At 37.5% G+C, this 23,117-nt stretch overlaps 1 protein-coding gene and 1 long non-coding RNA gene across 5 annotated transcripts in view; one reads left to right on the top strand and one right to left on the bottom strand.

Moving 5' to 3' along the window:
- RNF13 (ring finger protein 13) overlaps positions 1 to 23,117 on the top strand; it is a 163,586-nt gene that overhangs the window by 132,115 nt on the left and 8,354 nt on the right. The gene's annotated exons all lie outside the window — the stretch shown is intronic.
- Positions 22,757 to 23,117, bottom strand: part of LOC115292138 — an 11,985-nt gene continuing 11,624 nt past the window's right edge. The window contains exon 3 of the long non-coding RNA XR_003908817.1: positions 22,757 to 22,901. This is a non-coding gene — a long non-coding RNA (uncharacterized LOC115292138). The remainder of the gene's footprint in view (positions 22,902 to 23,117) is intronic.

The raw sequence follows: 23,117 nt of genomic DNA, 5'->3' as shown, positions 1-23,117 counted from the left end.
TGCATATGCAGTCTACATTAAGTTGATGGTTGCTTGAGTTTGAGCCCATTCTTTACTGCCCCCCCCCCACCTCCACCATTTAATTTTGTGTGTCAGACTTTACATCCTTTTATTTAAGAATCTCTTGACTCATCTCTATGGGTATACTTAATTTTGTTGCTTTTTTGCTTCCTACTGTTTTTTATTCCTCTTTATGGTGTTTCCTTTCCACTCAAAGAGACCCCTTTAACTTTTTTTGTAGAACTGGTTTATTGGTGTGAATTCCTTTAACTTGTGTATATTTGGGGAACTCAGTCTCTCCTATTCTGAATGATAGCTTTGCTGGAGAGTATTCTTGTCTGCAGGGTTTTGTTTTGTTTTGTTTTGTTTCAGCACTTTGAATATATTATGCCACTCTCTTCTGGCCTGCAAAGTTTCTGCTGAAAAATCTGTTGATAGGCTAATTGAGTTTCCCTTGTATGTAACTGTTTTCTCTTGCTGCTTTTAAAATTCTCTTTATCACTACTTTTTGCATTTTAATTACTATATGTCTTGGTGTGGACCACCTTAGGTTGATTTTATAGGGGGCTCTCTTTGATTCCTGGATCTGGATTTGTTTCCTTCCCCAGATTGGGGAAGTTTTTAGCTAGTATTTCTTCAAGTAGATTTTCTTCCCCCTTTTCTCTTTTTTCCTTTAGGATCCCTAAGGCAGATATTATTACACTTGATGATGTCACTGAGTTCCCTAAGTCTGTTTTCAGTTTTTGTTATTATTTTGTCTCTCCTCTTCAGCTTGATCGCTTTCCATTACTCTGTCCTCCAGGTCACTGATCCATCCTTCTGCTTCCTCTAGTCTACTATTTATTCCTTGTAATGTATTTTTAATTTCAGTTGCTGAATTCTTCCCCTTTGGCTGGTTCTTTTTAATTTTTTCTATCACTTTGTTAAGCATCACACTGAGGTCCTCCATGCTTTTCTCAAGTCCAATGAGTATCATTTTGACTATTACTTTAAATTCTCTATCAGGCATATTAGTTATCTCTGTTTCAGTTAGGTCTCTCACTATAATTTTGTCCTTTTCTTTCATTTGGGACACATCGCCCTGTGTCTCTTCATTTTGTTTAACTATGTCTTTTCCTATGTGTTAGGGAAGTCAGCCGTCTCTTGCACTTGAAAGTAGTGGCTGTATGAAGAGGTCCTGTAATGTCCTACAGTGTAGTGTTCCCTGCTCACCAGAATTCGTTGCTTCAGGGGTGTCTCTTATGTGTGTTGTGTTTGCCCTACTACTGTGGCTGAGTTGCTTTTACTTCCAGTCTCAGCATCTGCAATGATTCTCTTTGCCCATTGTGGACAGATGGGTCCCTGTGTTGTTAGTGGGCGAATCTGAGGCCACCTTGAGCTTAAGTTGAGACCAGGCATTTTCCAGAGATGTAATAGTGCGTAACTGCTGGGCACTTTCCCTGTATTGTCCCCTGAGAAGCTTTTGTTAGTAGGTGAGGCCTGCAGTCAGACCAGATATCAGCCCTCAGCCCACTGCTGGGGTGCAGTTGGAATGGTGTGTGTGGTTTTTTCCCTTTCCCCTGGGGCAGGAGTCACTTTGGAGTGGTGCTGGACCATGTTGGGCCTGCTTGTACCTGCCAGGCTTATAGCACTACTATGAATGGACTCCAGGCAAGGGCATATTGGAGGAGGCAGGTCTGTAGGAGAATGTAAGGGTGGGACACACTGTTAGCAAATTAGGAAATGTTGCTGCTTCGCTGGTTCCTGCAGGTGTCCACGTGTCTAGGCTGGGGGGTGGGGTGGGGGGAAGGAAATGGGGCCTGCCAGCTCTTTGTTCCTGGAGAAGTTTTGCCTCCAGCACACTCTGAGGTTATTAACCAAATCCCCTTCCTGTATACCCCAAGTTTTTATTTATGTATTTATGTATTTATTTATTTATTTATGTATTTATTTATTTAATCTCCAAACTAGTGCTTCTATGCTGTATCTCCTTAGGCTGTTCGTTGTGCTGTCTCTTTGAGGGTGGGAATTGTTTCCTTTCACCCTCCTGGGTCTCCCAGAGCTGAGCCTGCTGATTTTTAAAGTTCCTGGTGTTAAGCTCAGCTGATTGTAAGAAGCCACAAAATCATGCCCCTCTTGTTTTCATGCAGGTCTTCCATGCCACAAGTGCTTGGTGTGAGGGTCTGGTTTTCTCCCATTTCTGTACCTGTGGTTTTCCTCCCTGCCTGGACAGTCTCAGTTAGCTCCTGACAGTGTCTCCACCCTTCTTGCCCTCTTCAATGTGGCCTTGTCTCTACATTTAGTTGTGGAGAGTCTGTTCTGCCAGTCTTTGGGTCCTTTTCTAGGTTATTTACACTGACATACATGTTATCTAGTTGTACCCATGGGATGAGGTGAGCTTGGGGTCCTCCTACGCTGTGATCTTCCCCCTGGGATCCAGAACCTCATTCCTTTTAGTGGCCGAGGTACATTTTTTTGACATGGCCAGTTCTGGAACCATTTGTTAAAAAGACTGTCCTGTCTCCCTTACACTGTTGTCAGAGTAGTTGACTATATTTGTCTGTTTCTGAATTGTGTAGTCTGTCTCATTTATCTATATGTTTATTCTTGCACCAATTCCATACTATATCGATTATTGTAGTCTTAGAGTAATATCAGTTGTTCAGCTTTCTTCCTCATTATTGTTTTGGCTCTTCTAGCCTTATGCCTTTCCATATAAACTTCTGTATCAGTCTGTCAGTATCCAAGAAAGTAAAAAAGTGCTGGGATTGGAGATTGCATTGACTCTGTGACCCAGTGGGAATCCCATTTTGGTCATGGTGTGTGTGTATATATATATATATATATATAATACACTATTGGATTCAATTTACTAATATTTTGTTGAGAATATATCACCTTTATTCATGACAGATATTAGTAGTTTTCCTTTCTTACAGTTCTTTGGTTTTTATATTAAGGCAATGCTAGCTTCATAGAATGAATTAGGAAGTATTCTCTCTGCTTCTGTTTTCTGGGAGATTGTAAAACATTGATAGCTCTTCTTTAAATGTTTGATAGAATTCACCCATGCAACCATTTGTGTCTAGTGTTTTCTGTTTTTGTATGTTATTAGTTATTGGTTCATTATTTTTTAACAAATATAAGCCTATTCAGACCATCTATTTCTCCTTATGTGAGTTTTGTTAGGTTGTATCTTTCAAGGAATTGGTCCATTTTATTGCCATCAGGTTTGTGAGCATAGAGTTGTTCACATTATTCTTGTATTAGCCTTTTAATATACACGGAATCTGTAGTGATGACACCTTTTTCATTTCTTATATTAGTAATTTGTGTTTTTCTCTTTTTTTTATACGCTTGCCTAGAGGCTTACTGATCTTTTGAAAAGAACTAGCTTTCTGTTTCATTGATTTTCTCCATTGATTTCCTATTTGTAATTTCATTGATTTCTACAATAAAATAAAATAGGATTTTTATTTATTTTATTATGCTTTCTTTGGATTTAATTTGCTCTTCTTTGTCTAGTTTTCTAAAGTGAAAGCTTAGATTATTGATTTTAGATCTTTCTTTTCTTAGACACCCACATGTGCACATGTACGTATGTGCACACACACACACACACACACACAATCCAGTGGTATAACTCACTCTAAGAATTGCCCTCACTGCATCCCGCAAATTTTGATGTTGTATTTATCATTTTCATTTAGTTAGAAATATTTAAAAATTTCTCTTGAAGTTTCTCCTTTGTCGCATGTGTTGTTTAGAAGTGAGTTGTTTATTCTCCAGGTATTTTGGGGTTTCCAGCCCTCTTTCTGATCCTGATTTCTAGTTTAATTAAATTGTGGTTTGAGAGCAGACACTGTCTGATTTCTTTTAAATTTCTTTACGGTGTTTCATGGCTCAGAATGTGGTCTGTCTTGGTGGACATCCCATGTGAGCTTGAAAAGAATATATAGTCTGCTTCTAATTGGATGAAATATTCTGTATGTCAGTTATATCCAGTTGATTGATGATGATTTAGAGTTCATCTATATCCTTACTGATTTTCTGCTTATTGGATCTATCCACTGCTAATAGAGAGGTGTTGAAGTCTCCAACTATGAAGAGTGGATTTATCTATTTCTTTTTGCATTTATATTGGTTTTTACCATTAGGTATTTTGTACTGTTTTTAGGCATATACACATTAAGAATTGTTATGTCTTCTTGGAGTAGTGAGCCTTTTACCATCATCTAATACCCCATTTTATCTTTGGTAACTTTCCTTGCTTTGAAACCTACTCTATCTGAAATTAATATAGCTACTCTGGCTATCTTTTATTAGTGTTATTAGCACGTGGCTTAGTCTGTTCAGGCTACCGTGACAAAAAAATACCACAGAGTGGGTAAACAACCAACATTTAAAAAAAAATTTTTTTTAACATTTATTTATCTTTGAGAGACAGAGAGAGACAGATCATGAGCAGGGGAAAGGCAGTGAGGAAAAGAGGGAGACACAGAATCAGAAGCAGGCCCCAGGCTCTGAGCTGTCAGCACAGAGCCAGATGTGGGGCTTGAACCCACAGCTGTGAGATCATGACCTGAGCCGAAGTCGGACTCTCAACCGACTGAGCTACCTAGGCGCCCCAACAACCAACATTTATGTCACATAGTTATGGAGTCTAGGAAGTCCAAGATTGAGATGCCAGCAGTTTGATGTTTGTTGAGAGCCTGCTTCCTGGTTCATAGGCAACAGTCTTCTCACTGTCTTCATATGGCAGAAGGAGCAAGGAAGCCTCTGGGGTCTCTTCTATAAAGTCACGAATACCATTTGTGAGGGCCCCACCCTTACGGCTTAATCACACCCCAGAGTGCCAGGTACCCTCACATTAGGGATTAGGCTTCAACATAAGAATTTTGGAGGGACACAAACATTCACCTAAAGTGGCATGGTTTCCCTTTCTCCATCCTTTATTTTTAATCTGTGTCTTTATTTTTAAAATGGGTTTCTTATAGATAACACATAGTTGGCTCTCCCCTATGTTTTTATCCACTCTGAAAATCTTTTAGTTGATGTATTTAGACCATTGACATTTAAAGGGATTATTGAAGTAGTTGTATTAACATCTAGCATTTTGTAAGTGCATTTTTTGTTACTGTTGCCTTTATTCTTTGTTCCTGTTTTTGTCTTCCATTCTTCTTCTGCATTTTGTGGTTTCAGTTGAGCATTTAATAAGATTCTAATTATACTTCCTTATTTTTCCCAGTGGTTTCCCCACAGTTGAACTATACATTACAACTAATTTTCAAGTAACAGTATACTGGTAGTGAAGTACTTTATAACAAAATATTCCTGATTTCTTCACTCTCCCATCCCTTGTATCATTGTTTCTGTTCATTTCACATATACATAAACATATATAAATATTTAGATAAGCATATATAACTGAATACATTGTTGTTACTATTTTGAAGAAACTTACCTATTATATCAATTAAGAATGGCAAAAATGAAAATATTCTACCTTAATTTATTCCTTCTCTAGTACTCCTCCTCTCTTATGTATATTTGCATTTCTGACCTATATCCTTTTTCTTCTCTCCATAGAACAAACTTTAACTTCTCTTGCAACATATTCCTTCGTTTGTTTGTCTGAGAAAGTATTTTACCTACACTTTTGTGTGTGTGTGTTTAAATCTTTTTTTTAAATTTTGGTAAAAAACACATAACATTATGGTCATAACCATTTTTAAACATACAGTTCAGCAGTGTTAAATATATTGTTGTATTATAGATTTCTGTAATTATTTTTGTTTTTGAGAGAGAGTGAATGAATGAATGAATGAATCCCAAGCAGGATCCATGTTAGCCCAGAGCCCCACACAGGCCTCAAACTCATGAACTGTGAGATCATGACCTGAGCCGAAATCAAGTCACCTAGTTAGTCACCCCTAGTTTTCTAGAACTTTTTAATCTTGTAACACTGAAACTGTACTCATTAAGCACTTATTTCCCGTCCCCAGTCTTCCCAATTTTTGGTAATAGAAAGTTTTCTACTTTCTGTTTGTATGTTTTTGAATACTGTAGGTCCTTCATGAGTAAAATCATATAATTTTTTGTCCTTCTGTTACTGGCTTATTTTGCTTTATGTGTCCTCTAGGTTTATACATGTTCTAGCATGACAATTACCTTCTCTTTTTTAAAGACTGCATAATATTCCATGGTATGTATATACCTAACATTTTCTTTATTCTTGTGTCTGTTGATGGACATTTGGGTTGCTTTCACCTCTTAGTGATTGTGACTAAAGCTTCTGTGAACATGTATGTGCAAATAACTTCTTGAGACCTTACTCTGAATTCTTTTGGGTATATATCCAGAGCTGGGATTGCCAGATGATGTAATAATTCTATTCTTAATATTTTTTAAGGTAAAATTTAGGTACTGTTTTCTAGAACTACTGTGCCATTTTACATTCCCACAAACCATACATACATAAGAGTTCAAACTCTTCCACATTCTTGGTAACATTTATTTTCTGTTCTTTTGATACTGGCCTTCCTAATTGGTGTCAAGGAGCTATCTCGTGGTTTTGACTTGCATTTCCCTAATGATTAGTGATATCTTTTTATGTGCTGATTAGCCATTTTTGTATCATCTTTGGAGACATGTCTATTCTAGTCCTTTACCCTATTTTTTATTGGGTTATTTTTGTGGTCACTGTTGAGCTGTAGAAGTTCCAATGTATATATATATATATATATATATATGTATATTTGGATAATAGCTTTTCAGATATATGATTTGCAGTTACTTTCTTCCATTCTGTATGTTGCCTTTTTACTTGGTTGTTTCTTCTGACAGTCAAGTTTTTTTAATTTGACATAATTTTTGTTCTTTTGTCTACTCATTCATTGCCTGTGCCTTTGGGGTCATATCCAAGAAAACACTCCAAATCCGGTGTCCTAAAGCTTTTTCCCTATATTTTCTTTTAAGACCTTAGGCCTTACTTTTAGGTATTAATCCATTTGTGTTCATTTTTGTACATAGGTCCACCTTTGTTCTTTTGAGATGTGGAAATTTAGTTTTCCCATCACCTTTTGTTGAGGAGACTATCCTTTCCCCATTGTATAGTCTTGTTACCCTAGCCAAAAATCATGTGGCCATATATGCAAGGGCTTATTTCTGGACACACTATTTTTTCTTTTGGCTTATATATCTGTCTTTATGACAGGGCCACACTGTCTTAATTTCTTAAAATTACGTGGCTTTGTACTAAGTTTGAGATCAGAGAATCTGAGGCCTTCGACTTTGTTCTTCTTTTTCAAGATTGTTTTAGCTCTTTGGTGTCCCTTGGGATTCCATTTGAATTTCAGGACTTTTTTTTGCTCTATATCCATAAAAAATGCCATTGGGATTCTGAAGGATATTGCATTGAATCTATAGATTACTTTAGATAGTGTAAATATTTTAAGAATATTAAGTCTTCCAATTCATGAGCACAAGATATCTTACCATTCATTTGTAACTTCTTTGATTTCTTTTAGCATTGTTTTATAGTTTTCAATGTATAAGTCTTTAACCTAGTTGGTTAAACTTATTCCTAAGTATATCTTTAGTGCTATAATAAATGGGATTTTCTAAGTTTCCATTTCAGATTGATCATTGTTAGTATATAGAAATGCAACTGATTATTTATTTTGTATCCTGTAACTTTGCTGAATGTATTTACTTATTCTAACAGTTTTTCTTGGAAATACTTATGGCTCTCCACATGTAAGACCAAGTCATCAGCAAACAATTTATTTTCTCCTTTCAAATTTATTTTCTTTATTTTTCTTGTGTAAGTCCTCTGACTAGAACTTCCAGTTCTTTGTAAAATAGTCTTAAGAGGAGTAGGCATCCTTGACCTATTCTTGATCTTAAGAGGGAAAGTTTTCAGTCTTTGCACATGATGTTAGCTGTGAGTCTTTAACATATGGCTTAATTTATTATGTGGAGGTAGTTTCCTCCTATTCCTATATGTAATGCATTAAAAAAATTTTTTTTAATGTTTATTTTTGAGAGAGAGACAGAATGAGAGTTGCGGAGGGGCAGAGCGGGAGGGAGACAGAATCTGAAGCAGGCTCCAGGATCTAAGCTGTCTGAACAGAGCCTGACATGGGGCTAGAGATGTGAGGTCTGTGAGATGTGAGACTGTGAGATCATGACCTGAGCCAAAGTGGGACACTTAACTGACTGAGCCTCTCAGGCCCCCTGTTGTGTTTTGTTTGTAAATCATGGAAGTATATTGAATTTTCTCAAATGCCCTATCTGGATTGAGATAGTCATGTTTTCTCTCCTTCATTTTGTTAGTATGGTATATTGATTTTTCATATGTGAACCATCCTTGCTTTCATGCATTAATTTTACTCAGTTAAACTTAGTGTATAGTCCTTTTAATGTTCTGTTGAATTTGGTTTGAGAGTATTTTGTTCAGAGTTGCTGCATTAATATTCTTCAGAAAATTTGGTTTGTGATTTTCCTATCTTTGCTTTTGGTTTCAGGGAATTTGGGAATATTTCCTTCTCTGATTCTTTGGAAGAGTTTGAGGATTGTTATTCTTCTTTAAATTTCTGGCAGAATTTAACAGACATATAGTCTTGGGCTGTTCTTTGTTGGGAGATTTTTGAACACTGCTTTAATTTCTTCACTAGTTATAGGTCCACTGGGATTTTTTTTTTTTAATTCATGATTAACTCTTTTTTTTTTTCTTAATTTTAAAATGTTTTTTATTTTTGAGAGACAGAGAAAGACTGCGCAAGCAGGGGAGGGTCAGAGAGAGAGGAAGACAGAATCTGAAGCAGGATCCAGGCTCTGAGCTAACTGTCAGCACAGAGCCTGACGCGGGGCTCGAACCCACGAACCGTGAGATCATGACCTGAGCCACTCAGACACTCCCATGATTCACTCTTGATAGGTTGTATAATTCTAAGAGTTGATATATATTTTCTTGATGATCTGATTTGTTGGCCTATAATTATTTCTAATAGTCTCTCTCCTTTTTTTAATGTTTATTTAATTTTAAGAGAGAGAGAGAGAGTGAGACAGAGCCTGAGTAGGGGAGGGGCAGAGAGAGAGGGAGACACAGACTCTGAAGCAAGCCCCAGGCTCCAAGCTGTCAGCACAGCTGACTCGGGGCTCGGACTCACAGACTGCAAGATCATGACCTGAGCCAAAGTCGGTCACCCAACCTACTGAGCCACCCAGGTGCCTCACTACTAGTCACTTTTAATCCTTTTTATTTTTGTGACATCAGTTGTAATGTCTCATATTTCATTTATAATTTTAGCCATAATCTTCTCCCTTTCTTATTCTAACTGATGGTTTGTCCATTTTGTTGCTCTTTTCAGTAAACCAACTCTTTCACTGATTTTTTCCCTATTTTTTTATACTCTGTTTCATTATTTCTGCTCTAATCCTCATTATTTCCTTCCCTCTCCTTTTAGTTTATTCCTCCCTTTCTAGTTACTTGAGAGGTTGTTAGTTTGTTGATTTAAGAACTTCCTTCTTTAAATGTGTTTACTGCTATAAACTTTCCTTAGTACTACTTTTACTGTATCCCATAAGTTTTGCTATGCTGTGTTTCATTTCCATTTGTCTTTAGATATTTTCTAAGGTTTTTTTGTGATTTATTCTTTGACCCATTAGTTACTTAAGAGCACCTTGCTGAGTTTCTACATATTTGTGGGTTTTCCTGTTTTCTTTCTATTGATTTCTAGTTTCATTCCCTTGTGTTGGAGAAGATACTTTATATTGATTTCAATCTTCTTAAATTTGTTAATATTTATTTTGGGCCTAATGTGGTCTACTTAGAGAATGTTCCAGGTGCTCTTGGGGGGAATGTATATTCCACTGTTACTGGTTGGAGTGTTCTGTACTATTTCTGGTATAATTGGCCTATAGTGTTATTTACATCCTCTGTTTCCTTATTGAAGTGTGGTGGTTCTATCCATATCTGAAAGTCAGGTATTGAAGTTTCTTACTACTATTGTCTTGCTGTTTCTTGCTTCCTATATTTGATACTCTAATGTTAGGTTGCATATATGTTTATAATTGCTATGTTTTCCTAGTGAATTGACCCTCTTTTATTATATAGTGTCTTTGTCTCTTATGACAGTTTTTATGCTAAATTTGATTTGTCAGATATAAGTGTCACCACTTCTCTCTTTAGGCTGTCATTGGCATGAAATACCTTTTTCCACCTTTTCACTTCTACCCTATATGTGTCCTTAGGTATAAAATTATTCTCTTATAGACACCATATATTTGGATCCTTTATCTTATTTGAGTGTATGCAAGCAGGGGAGAGGGGTGGGGGGGAGGAGAGAGAGAGACAGACAGAGAGAGAGAGAGAGAAAATATGAATGAATGAATGTTAAATAGGCTTCAGGCTCAGCATGGAGCCTGACATGGGGCTTGATCCCATGACCCTGGGATCATGACCTGAGCCCAACCGACTAAAACACCAAGGTACCACTTTTTTTTTTTTTTTAATCCATCCAGTTGATCTACATCTTTAATTGGTATTATTTAAGCCATTTACATTTAAACTAATTACTGATGGGGAGGACTTACTATTGCCATTTTGTTCATTTCCTGTGTCTTATAGTTCTTTTTTTTGTCTCTTCCCCCTTTTCTGTCTTCATTTATATTTTGTTGGCTTTTTGTGTAATGATGTTTTGATTTCTTTCTCATTTCCCTTTGTGCGTATTCTATTACTATTTCCTTCGTAATTATCATTGCAATTACACAGAACATCTTAAAGTTATACAGTCTATTCCAAACTGGTAACTTGAAATCATGTATAAAAACTACTCTAAATCTGCCTTCTCCCATTTTGTTATTAATTATAGATTGTTTTTATATTACATATATCTATTAACATTGATTTATAGTCACTTTTTATGCTTTAAAAAATACTCTCTAAATTTTTGTGATTTGCTCACTGAAATTCCAGTACTGTAGGATTCTGTATTTCTCTGTACATTTATTTTTCCCAGGGAATTTTATATTTCATTTGGTTTTGTGTTGCTTTGTATTGTCCTTTCATTTCATCTTTTAGGACTTTTTTCAGAATTTCTTATAGAAAAGGTCTAGTGGTGACTAGTTTCCTGTTTTTTGGGTTTCTTTTTTTTTAATCCGGCAGAGTCTTAATTTCTCCGTTGTTTTTGGGAGAAATTCTTTTTTGCTGGCTATAGTACTCTTTGTTGGCATTTATTTTCATTCCGTACGTCAAATATATTTTCCCTTTCAGACTGTAAGATTTCTTCCAAGAAATCTGATAATTTAAAAGGAGTTCCTTTGAATGTGACAAGTCACATTTTTCTTGCTACTTTCAACATTATATGTGATTTTTGATAGTTTGATTATAATGTGTTTTGGAGTATGGCTCTCTGGACGTATCCTTGTTGGAACTATTTGTGATTCTTGAATTTTAAGTTTCTCTCACCAAATTTGGGAGATTTGGGCCAGTTCTTCAGGTAGGTTCTCTGCTCCTCTCTTCTCCCTTCTAGGGTGCCAGGAATGACCGTGTTGCTCAGTCTGGTGATGCCCCAGGTACTCCTTAGGCTGTCTTCATTTTCCTTCATTCCTTTTTTATATTTGCTCCCCTACCTTGGCAATTTCAAAAGGCCCATCTTCAAGTTCACAGATTCTTCTTCTTGATCAAAACTCCTGCTGAAGCCCTCGATGAAATTTTCAATCCAATTATTGTATTCTTAAGTTCCAGTATTTGGTTCTTCATAGTTTCTCATTGTGGATATTATTTTTTTCATTCATCCATTTCCTTATTTTGTTGTCTTTGTTCTTCTTAATTTATTAAGGTCCTTTTAACAATACTTTTTAATTCTTTGGCAATTTATATTTTTCTTTCTTCAGGTTTGATTTCTGGAGATATAATTTGTTCTTTTAAATGTGTTATGTTTCCCTGCTTCTTTGTGCATCTTATTATTTGTTATTGGGATTTTGGAATTTGAAGAATCAACCAGCCAGCTCTCCTAGATTTTGCAGTCTGGTTTCTAACAGAGAGGACTTTCTTCCTGACTAGAGATGACCTTTCAAGCCCTTTCTGGGTTGCATCCTCTCTGGGCTTGTGCATATTATCTCCTATTTGAAGAGGTTTGCCAGTTTCTACTCAGGCTGTCCCCTGCTGTAGGTCTACAATATTGCAGCTTCTTATGGTATAATAATGGGATTCTGGAGCTCTCCCTAGTGTGTGCCTGTAGTACTGCAGGCTCTAGGGCCTAGTTGATGGTCTTTTTTTCAGATCCCCAACCTGGGGATTGTTAGTACTTGGACCCATCAACACAAACTTTGATGGGCAGCCCCTTTCAAGTTCTGACATTGAACATATATTCTACCTCTACAGGTAGAAAATAGGAGTTGGGGGTTTCCTCTCAAACATGACATATCAGGAAAGAGAGGCTTTGGTATGAGTGGATGGTGTCATGAATTTTCTACTGGGCCTTTTGATGCTGTTGGCTTTACCCATGCCTGGGGTACAGAAACCTTTTCATTGTTTTTTTTTTTAGATTCCTTACAGAAACATTAGGTCTCTTATTAAGTTTGTATCTTTCCTGTCATCTTGCTGACATCATTCTTTTCCTTTGCTTTTGAAGGGTAATTTTGTAGGGTACAGAGCTCTAGGTTGGTGGTTCCTTTCCTTCAAGACTTTAAACATTCACTCCACTTTTTGTTGTGTGGTTTCTAAGGAGAGTCAGAATAATTCTTATTTTTGTGCCCACATAGCTAAAGTGTTTTCCCCCTCTGGCTTCTTTCAAAATCTTTTTTTTTTGTATCTTTGATTTTTCTGCAACTTGCAAATGATATGCCTAGGTGTAGTGTATTTTCAGAATTTATTGTTTGATGGTCTCTCATATTCCTGGACTTTTTTTTTTTTTTTTGGTCTTACATTAACGGGAGAAATTTTTAGTCATTGCTTCAATACTGCTTCTGTTCTTTTCTCACTTTTGATATTCTCATTGTATATATGGTACACTTTTTTCTTTTTCTTTTAGTTAGCCTACCGTTCTTGGGTATTTTGTTCTTTTTGGTGTTTTTTTTTTTCACTTTTTCCTTTGTTTTTCAATTCTGGATGTTTCTATTGATGCATCAGGCTCACAGATTCTACCTTCAGCTTTGTCTAGTCTATTGAGGAGCCCATCAAAGTTATTCTTCTGTGTTTTTTGATCACTAGCATTTAAAAAAATTCCTTAGAACTCCCATTTTTCTGCTTACATTATCTGTCTGTTCTTTCTTGTTGTCTGCTTTATTTATTAGAGCCCTTAGCATGTTAGTTACAGTTGTCTTAAATTCATGGTATGATAGTTCCAACATCCTTGTCATATCTGAGTTTGGTTCTGTCTCTTCAAACTTTTTTTGTTTTTTGTTTTTGCCATTTAGCATCCCTTGCAATTTTTTGTAGAAAGCTGAACATATTGTGAGTGAAAGGAACTACAGAAATAGGTCATTGGAGGTGTGGTCAGAAGGTGTGGGGAGGATGAGAAGTGTTCTGTAGTCCTGTGATTGTCTCAGTCTTTTAGAGAGTTCGTAGCTTTGGGCTGTGAACTTCACAAATGCTTTTCAGTGTTTCCCAGCCTTTGGTGGGACCTGATGACTACAGAGGTTGGACTGGGTATTTGCCTTCTGGCATGTTAGACCCTGATAAAAATCCCAATGGGTTATGATCTGGTTAGTTTTTCTCTAGGGCAGACTTACTAAGAACAGCATGCTCTGGCATATTTCCAAATGGCTACTTTTCCCTCCTCTGTCAGAAGTCCAAGGGGATTATTCTCCAGTATTTGCTCTGAGAACCTGGTAGAGCTCCACAAGATAAAACAAAAATGTTCCAGTTTCCCTGGATTTTAAAACTCTTAGACTTGTACACACTGAGCCTCTGGCAACTCATTAATTATAATTCAGGTTTCCCTCCCCCAGTAGTGCCCATGGAAGCTTCTGCTCAAGGGGTTTCTGCTCTGGTTAGCTGTGATCTATCTCCCATTTCGGGGGCAGCAGTTTGCTCTGTGAGTTCACTTCTCTGATCTAAGAATTGATTTTTCAGTTTGCTCAGCTTTTTGTTAGAACAATGATGACTTCTATGCTCCTTCTATGTTGGACCAGATAACCTCCCCTAGAGTTTCCAACTCTCAAATTTGTCCATACTGAACCTCCAGCAAGTTATGGATTACAATTTATGTTCTTCTGTCCTGATATGGGCTCCCAGAGTGGAAAGTTCAGACCTTGGTTATGTGTGCCTCTCTGGATCACTGATTTACCTAGAAGTGAAACTGCCAAGTCACAGAATATGTATGTCATCAAATTTAATGAGTTTGCCAATCTCCAAGGTGTTTACACCAATTTACCATCCTACAAGAGTTATATGAGAATTGCTGTTATTTTACACATTCCCAGGTCAGTCCAATAGCCTTAGAAAGTTTTAGGTCTGATCATATCTACCAATCTTACATGAGTCTTAATTTTGTGCTTTAGTACCAAGAAAGGTATTTATTTGTTGTTGTTGTTAATGTTTATTGTGAGTGAGAGAGATCACGTGAGCAGGGGGAGGGGTAGAGAGAGAGGAGAGATAATCCCAAGTAGGCTCCAGGCTGACATGTGGCTCAATACCACATGCTGTGAGATCATGACTTGAGCTGATAGAGGGAGTCAGACACTCAACCAACCAAGTCACCCAGGTGCCCCATTTGTTAATATTACTACTGATTTATACAGATTACTTTTGAAAAACACTTTTAAAAAATACTCAAGTAACTTACATACTAACTTATGTAGTTAATCCTGAATTTAAATATTCATGCATTCATTAAATACTTACCAGGCCTTTGCTGTGCTCTAGGCACACTGTTGTACCTAAACATTAGGGATGCAATAGTGAATATAAATCAACAGGGAACTGTCATCTTCCAAGTTTCTTATAAAATTTAGATTTTATAAACACTGTTGTGTTTTTTTTTAATGTTTGTTTATTTTTGAGAGAGTCGTGAGAGACAGAGTGCAAGCAGGGAAGGAACAGAGAGAGAAAGGGAGACAGAATCTGAAGCAAGGCTCCAGGCTCTGAGCTGTCAGCACAGAGCCTGATGCGGGGCTTGAAATCACAAACTGCTGAGTTCATGACCTGAGTCGAAGTCAGAGGCTTAACCAACTGAGCGACTCAGGTGCCCCCACACTGGTTTTCTTTACTAAATAGAGAGTTTAGAAAACATTTTGATCTAATTCATCTTTTTGTAACTTCCCAATACATAAAATTAGATAGGCCTTTTATTTTAAAATTAGCCTACATCTTGAAGATATTTTTCTTTGTGCAAGTTGTATTCTTTTGTTTCTATGAAATATTTATATATAGCAAGGTACTTACTTAGTAGGAACCTAAATATTTGCCCCAAATTATAGTTAAATCACAAGCCACTTAAATTTAGTTACACTAGGCCTAAAAATATTAATCTTACCAGCAGCTGTCAGAGTTCCAAACATTTGCTAAATGCATTTGTCCTGTTGTATCCACTGTCACAAATTGTTTCTAATTTGCACAGATGACTGGACAGTGTAAAACTCTGTTCATAACATACCTGTGATGACTCTCTTTTAAGCCAAATTAAGAGAAACTTAGGACCAGTGAGTAAACAGATTAATTTCCTCTTAGAAGTGACAGACTAAACATTTTGATAGTTGTCTGTGAAAAAAGTCATACTCCTTTGCCATAATTATGAACAGGTTAAAATAAAAAATGGTTTCTGTATCAACACAGAATTGGAAACCATATTAATTTTTTTTAAGTTATTTTACCAAAAACCTTAAACTTGATTTTTATTTCTTGGTCCGGATGCCTGGGGCTACACGATCGAGAGTATGAAGCCTGTCAGGTTATGTACTTTCAAAGGCTAATGATAATGTTGAAAATTGAGGGGTTTTTTGCTTTTTGTAAATGTTTATATATATTTTTGAGAGAGAGAGAGAGAGAGAGAGAGAGAGAGCGCGCGCGCATGAGGAGTGGAAGAGCAGAGAGAGAGGGAGACAGAGAATCCCAAACAGGCTCCACACTGTTAGTGCAGAGCCCGGCACGGTCAGGCTTGAACTCATGAACTGCAATATCATGACCTCAGCGAAAATTAAGAGTTGGACATTTAACCAACTGAGCCACCCAAGTGCCCACACCTTTCAAGTTAAAGTAAGTACTTACTGAAGTAAGCCAGTTTGTCAAGAAGAAAGCCCACCCACTTTTCTTGTGGGAAGTTATCTTAGCAAGGGTTCTAAACCCAGACCACCACATAAAATTGTGCAGGTTGCACACTGCACAGCTCTGGGTTATTGTTCATTCTTTGCCACCAGACTTTTATTCTTTATGGTAACAATTATTTCTTGGCAGAGAGCAATAATGTGCCTTGAGGTAGTATTGCCTTTTTCCTAATGTGCATAAAGGTGCCACTAAGCCAGTAGAATTTCTGGTCTGAACATAGAATGATTGATGTAGCACTAGAACCATCTTTAAAAAATAACCATCCATGTAATCACTCAAATCCAGAATGCAGACCCATTTATGGAACAAAGGATCCAGTTTATTTAACAAGTAAGATCTACAATGGGGGCAGGGTATTTTTAGATTAAAAGAGACAAGTTACCAGCCAGGTGCAGTGTTTGTTTTGGATACTGCTTGGATCCTAGTTTGAGCAAATTATCTGTAAAAAGATGATCTGTTTTGAGACAATTGAGGAAACTGAATATGCCTTGGGTATTGGATGATATTAGGAAAATAATGTTCATTATGTTAGATGTGATAATTGTACTGTGATTGGTTTTTTTTAATGTTTTTATTTATTTTTGATACAGAGAGAGCCTGAGCATGAGAGGGGGAGGGGCAGAGAGAGAAGGAGACACAGAACCGGAAGCAGGCTCCAGGCCCTGAGCTAGCGGCCAGCACAGAGCCTGATGCGGGGCTCGAACCCACGAACGTGAGATCTGACCCGAGCCGAAGTTGGAGGCTTAACCAACTGAGCCACCCAGGCGCCCCTTTGATTGTTTTTTTAATGAGATACATACACAAGTTTGTGTTGTTAAAATGTTATATCTCAAGGTTTGCTTTAAAATACTTAAGGTAAGGGCTGGGTGGCTCAGTTGGTTGACTGTCCAACTCTTGATTTCAGCTCAGGTTATGACCCCAGGGTCATGGGATTGAGCATTTCATCAGGCTCCATGCTCAGTGTGGAGCCTACTTAAAATTCTCTCACTCCTTCTGCCCCTTTATCCCACTAGTGCTTTCTCTTTCTCTTAAAAAAAAAAAAAAAAAAAAAACCCAAACAAAATCTTAAGGAGAAAAGTAGGTGGATCTAACAAAAACAGTAGATTGAGAATTGTTGAAACTCAGTAATGGTAGTATGAGGTGGTCTAATCATCATTTTGTGTGTTTGAAAATTTCATTACGAGTAAAGAAAGGAACTACGTATTCTTACTGGATCTTATGCTTAAATGGAAGTCCAGTAGAAATCAGTGAACAATATTCATTATATTACCTCTTCTTTCTGTCGGAATCGTTCCATTTTAGAATTATAGAGCCCTCACAGTCCACTGTAATCACAAGTCATTTTCTTTCCTACAGCTAGTTCCTAGGTTTCCTTCTACCACAGATAGACTCTGGCAATTTGTATGATAGCTGTAATAATTGGAGGGGTGGGAGGAGTTCTATGGATCCCATAGCAGTGTGGAAGTTAGCAGTTAGTTTTTAAGTCAACAAAATGGTATGGTGGAAATAATACAAGATTTGGACCCAAAAGACTTGGTTTTATGACTACATATATGACCTTGAACTAACCACTTAACCTACCTCTCTGATAATATCTGCCTTAAGTACCTAAGATATGAGAAGAAAATAATGCAAAACCATGACTTTTCAAGTATAGATTATTGTAGACCAGAACTAAGCAAGTTTAGGCTCTTGTGAAATATACTCAGGATGTCTTAGCTTCTGAAAAAAAAAAGAAACGTGAAGTTGTCATGTGACTGCTTTGTTTGCTTTGTCTTACTAGATGGTTATTCCTCTCAATTACTCAGAATTGTTTTCTAACCATACAAATCACGTGTTTAGTACTGTTATGGGAAATGTTTGCATGCATATTGCCTCATTTGGCTTCTTTATCCATGACCTATTTTATGACTTTTATTTAAAGATACTTTTTTCTCCAAATAGTATTATGTCAGCAAACTTGCAAAGGCTGGTGATCCTGTGGGACTTATTTTAGTAATTAAACACGTTTAACTGGTTTCATGTTGGGCACAATTAGGAAGAAACAATGAAACTCACAAAGTTAGGTTATAGTTTCTGCCCTCCAGGGGTAAAAAAGGTATGCTGTGGTCCAGAGATTCTCAACCTTTGTCTGCTTCATGCTTCCATAGACGTTACACGTACAGTTCACTGCCATTAGTAACTTCTCCTATGCACCTGCTTCCCAGTCCTGGCAAGCTGTCAATTGAGTAGGCACTTGGGAGCTCTGCTTGTGGTCAGTCATCAGTACTTTCAGTCTTGTTCTGTCAGATATGAATCTCCTTTGCTGCCATTTATCTTTTGGTTCACTGCTTATTAACAGCAAACATTTGAGAGTTTTGTGTGCTAGGTACAGACGTAAGGACTTTATATCAGATTATTTTCTCCTTAGTTCTTGCCTCTTCCTAGTGAGCTGTTTCCTGATGACATCATGCTTTTAAGTGCTACCCAGCCCTTTCTTCTAAGCTCCAGTCCAGTCCCGTATCACCAGTTAACTAATAGACATCTCTGTCTGGATAACCTATACAGTCTTCAAACTTAGTATGTCCCAAACTGTTTTTCCTTCTGTGTTAGTCAGCATGTATTTGACTAGCCACTGTGTTTGGTGTTGGAGACAGGAGCATCCTGTCTGTAATGATTACACAGCAAGAAAATCTCCAAGGTTTGTTCTGAGAATCACCTATATGTAAGAATAAAATCAAACTTCTACTTTAAGCCTAAGGGTCTTATGGGCTGACCCTGGCTTATACCCCTAGCCTCCGCCTGTTCTCTTTGCAGCTTACGTTCTAGCCAGATGGGCTCCTTCTGTGCCCCACACACATCCCTGTTTTGTTTACTTCTAAGTCCCTATTCTTCCTTTAGGATCTGCTTTAGTACAGTTCATGGTGTCTAGCAGGCACTCATTCTATATCTGCCATGTAAATGTCCATGTATGTCTGTTATAATGGGCATTTTAGAAAACTTACAGATCAGAAATGTGACCCGTGTTTTCAAAGGATTTCTAATGTAAGGCAAATGTAATTTATAGATGTTTCCATGGAAAATAAGTTTTCCCATCGCAATACAGCATTTCTTATGTTACAATAAAATGTGTGATCCACTGAGGAAGTACAGATACTCTACCCTTGCAGAGAGAGAACATTCTGACAACTCTGTAGTCTAAATAAGCCACACATGTTGTTCAGGCTATAATTACTTACACATTATTTCAGGGAAAGTATACTCAAAAAACACTAACCATCTCTTTAGTGTTTAGAATTAACTTACCCATTCTTGACTTAAAAAAGAAATTGCCAGCTTGTTTATTTGCTTCCAATCCCTCTCCTGCTCCTGTTGTATCCTAATAATGCCAAATAAAACACTTAAAGGTTAAGCAAACAGTCATCACTTAAAATTACATATATTATCTTTGATTCACCCCCCTCTCTTTTATTACCTGTGCCTAGTCCCCAGATCCAATGATTTGTTCTTTCAAAATGATTATTGGATCAGAGCATTTCTGTCCATTCTTGTTATCACTTATCATGCAAGCCCTTCATCAGTTTGTTACTTGAGTCTTGGGAGTGACAGTCCGGTCAGTCTTCCTGTCTTTAGGCTCACCTCCACATCCCAGGCCTGGGTCCCTTCAGCACACCGATGAACAATTGTTAACTTGCTATTTTCATACATCAATCATTCCTCTGCTTGAAAGCTTTCAATTGGTCTCCCCGGCCGAGGTGGTATCAGAGTCCTCATGTTGGTATTCACAGCTTTTCATAATTTGCCTCTACTCCAGTCATCCAACCTTATTTTCCACTGCTCTTCATCTTTAACCTTGCATAACTTTGATTTTGCCATGTTTATTCCTTCTTTGCAAATAGTTTTTCAACTGCTATTCTCCCAGTAGTATCTTTGTCCTTAGTTTTTCTAAAACCAGAGTATCTTGAAGGCCTGCCCCTACTCCCTCTCTAAGAACCTTCTCTTGCATCTCCTAGTACAGTGAGCTCTTCCTTCTTGTATGTCGTCTGATGATCAGTAGACACAAGATCAGATATTGCCACTGTGCAAAACACTATCATCCTTACAGTATTTTTGTGGTCTTTAGAGTGGCTGGCATATTCAATATTGGACTTGGATGGTAAAATCTGAGGCTAGCTTTACTCCATCAGTCAGGATCTACAGTTATGTACATTATGTAAAAATGTTTAGCTTTTTGTACTTAGATTTATGTGATTAGGTCATCCGAGCAACTGGAGGCAGAAATCAAGATTTCTTGTGAATAACTTGGGTAGTTATTAATATATTCCTTCAGTAAGTATTTACTGAGTACTTTTACTCTGTGCCAGGCACTTTTCTAGATGCTAGGGAAACTAGAATAAAGAAAAAAAAAGAAAATCCTGCCTTTGTGGAGCTTAGTGGGGGCAAATGAACTAGTAAGAAGTAAAGTCACCCAGCAGTAAGTGCAATAAAGACCAACCAAGTGATGGCAGAGGGGATGGGATATTATTTTAGGAAAGACAGGAAAAACTTCTCTGAGGACACTTTGAACAGAAAATAAACAGGGGCTAAGGGGAGACCACTGCAGGCAGAGGAAGAGCAACTACACAGGCCTCGAGGCAACAGTGTGACATATTCAGGCAACAGTAAAGAGCATGTGGCCAGCAGGGTAGTGGGGTGGAGGGAGAGTGCTGAGAGAGGAAATCAGAGATAGACAAGGAGCTAGGTTGTGCCATGGCGAAGACTTGTGATCTTATCATGTGATGCTGTAACTTGGGTGGGCTTTGAGCATAAGAATGACATGCTCAAATTCTTGTGGAAAAAAATCCTTTATGCTGGTGAATGGAGAACAGACTAGGGATTGATAGTGAAGCAGGCAGAGTCCATATGGGATATACCAGGTGAGAGGCAGATGCCTCCTTGTTAGCTAGGCCTCAGGAAATGAACAAAGGCTTTGTGGTATTTGTTATGCAGCATGTACTTATTGGGAGCCCACTCTGCACTATATGAGCATTAGGGATATGACAGTGAGTAAAAGACACAGCCCATTTCTTCACAAAGCTAAGAATGTATAACTAATGCTAGTTGATATTCTGTGTGAAAACTGTTCTGAATTTACTCTTAAAAATCAAAACAGAAAAGGAAATATTTCTCTGTTCCTCTAATGGAGTACTTGCATAATGGCCACAAAGCAGTAAAATAATGAGGTTCCAAGTTGGGTAGGAGTTACTGTTGTGCCTATGGCTTCTGAGAAATCAGTGCATTCCTGAGTTACCTGAAGGTGAACTATCTTATTATCTCAGATCCAGGAATACAGATCCCAAGGTCCTCATTGTACCTCATTGAGGTAGACTGAAGGGGATTGAGAGTTAGTCCTGTAGGTTGGTTTGTATCATAGTACTCGTGACCTTTGTCATTGGCCTGTGGCTGTAATGACTAGAACTATGCCTTCAGTCCAGTAACCTCTAACTGAAGAAGTCAGTGTACCACATACCCCTACCACGGGAGTTAATTGGAAGTAAACTGATTTGGGATGGGCATTGCACCCAATACAAACCTGATGATTTTCCATTTTAGATCTTGTAAGCATGTATCATGCTTATTATGTAACTAAAAGCAAGCAAACCATGTACTCTGCATCACTTAGTTCTCAGAACAACCAACTAAGAAAACTACGGTCATGACCATTTATAAAGAAAAGTAAGACTCAGAAAGATTATGTATAAGACCTTAGGGTGCAAAGCTAGGTAAACATTACGTGTTGGGGCTGCAGTGCAAATTCTTGACTTCAGACACCGTACATGTAAATACTCTTTACTCTCCAGTCACTACCATTTCAAAATAAAATAAATTGCCTCTGGCTTTAATCCTTCCCATTCCTCTTTTCTTGTCCTCTCCCCACCTCCACCTGCACATAACCTCCTTCCTAATTTACTATGCCAGAGAAAGGTGTATTTTTTTGAGGTGAAACTAATTTCCCAAAGTTTCAGGCCCACCAGCAGTATATGAGAAAACTCACCATTTCATATTCTATATTAACCCGAAAAATTACCAACTTATATGTCTGTTCTTGTAACACATATCTATTGGAATCTTAAGAATTTTCTTACTAATTGTATGCACTTTTAGAAGGAAATTTTATGTATGTTTTTTTTTTAGTCACTTTTGCTGCACTGAGAGTTGTAGTTAAATATTAGCTCAATCTAGTCAATAGGCATAAGTACCTAAAAGTGGGGCGCCTAGGTGGCTCAGCCGGTTCGGTGTTGGACTTTAGCTCAGGTCATGATCTTGAGGTCTGTGGGTTCAAGCCTTGCATCAGGGCTTAGAGCTTGGCGCCTGCTTCAGATTCTGTCTCCCTCTGCCCCTCCTCCACTCATGCTCTCTTTCTCTCCATCTCTCAAAAATGAATAAACGTTTTTTAAAAAGCATATAGAAGTAATTCTGCTATATGTAAAAATAACATAGGCCCAGTGCATCCTCCAGTTTAGACTCTCAGGGTGTCTGAGGCTGTTCAAGTTTTTAAATTTCTTTTTATATAAGGGAAAAGAAAAATAATTACAGGATTAAAACACACAACTGCTTAAGGAAATACATAAATTTGAGTTTGTTGAAGTTGGCTCTGGAAAGGTGTTGCAAATCTTGATTTCCTAGGGGCCTGAAAAGGAAGAATGAAAAAATAACAACAAAACCTTTAGTACTTAAAGCAAGTTCCAAAGTACTTTTTAAGTACTTGAGGTCTGGCACAGTATTTATCATTATAAAATCCCTTTAACTTTGCCTTTTACCTTCAAGACAAATCTTTTACTCTACTTGTTCCTCTATCTAGAAAGACCATGGGTGTAACTGTAGTTTACTCGCATAATGCAATCAA

This window comes from Suricata suricatta, chromosome 5 (genome assembly GCF_006229205.1).
Source record: "Suricata suricatta isolate VVHF042 chromosome 5, meerkat_22Aug2017_6uvM2_HiC, whole genome shotgun sequence".
Classification (NCBI taxonomy): Eukaryota; Metazoa; Chordata; class Mammalia; order Carnivora; family Herpestidae; genus Suricata; species Suricata suricatta.
This window is presented reverse-complemented; position numbering and strand designations above follow the sequence as displayed.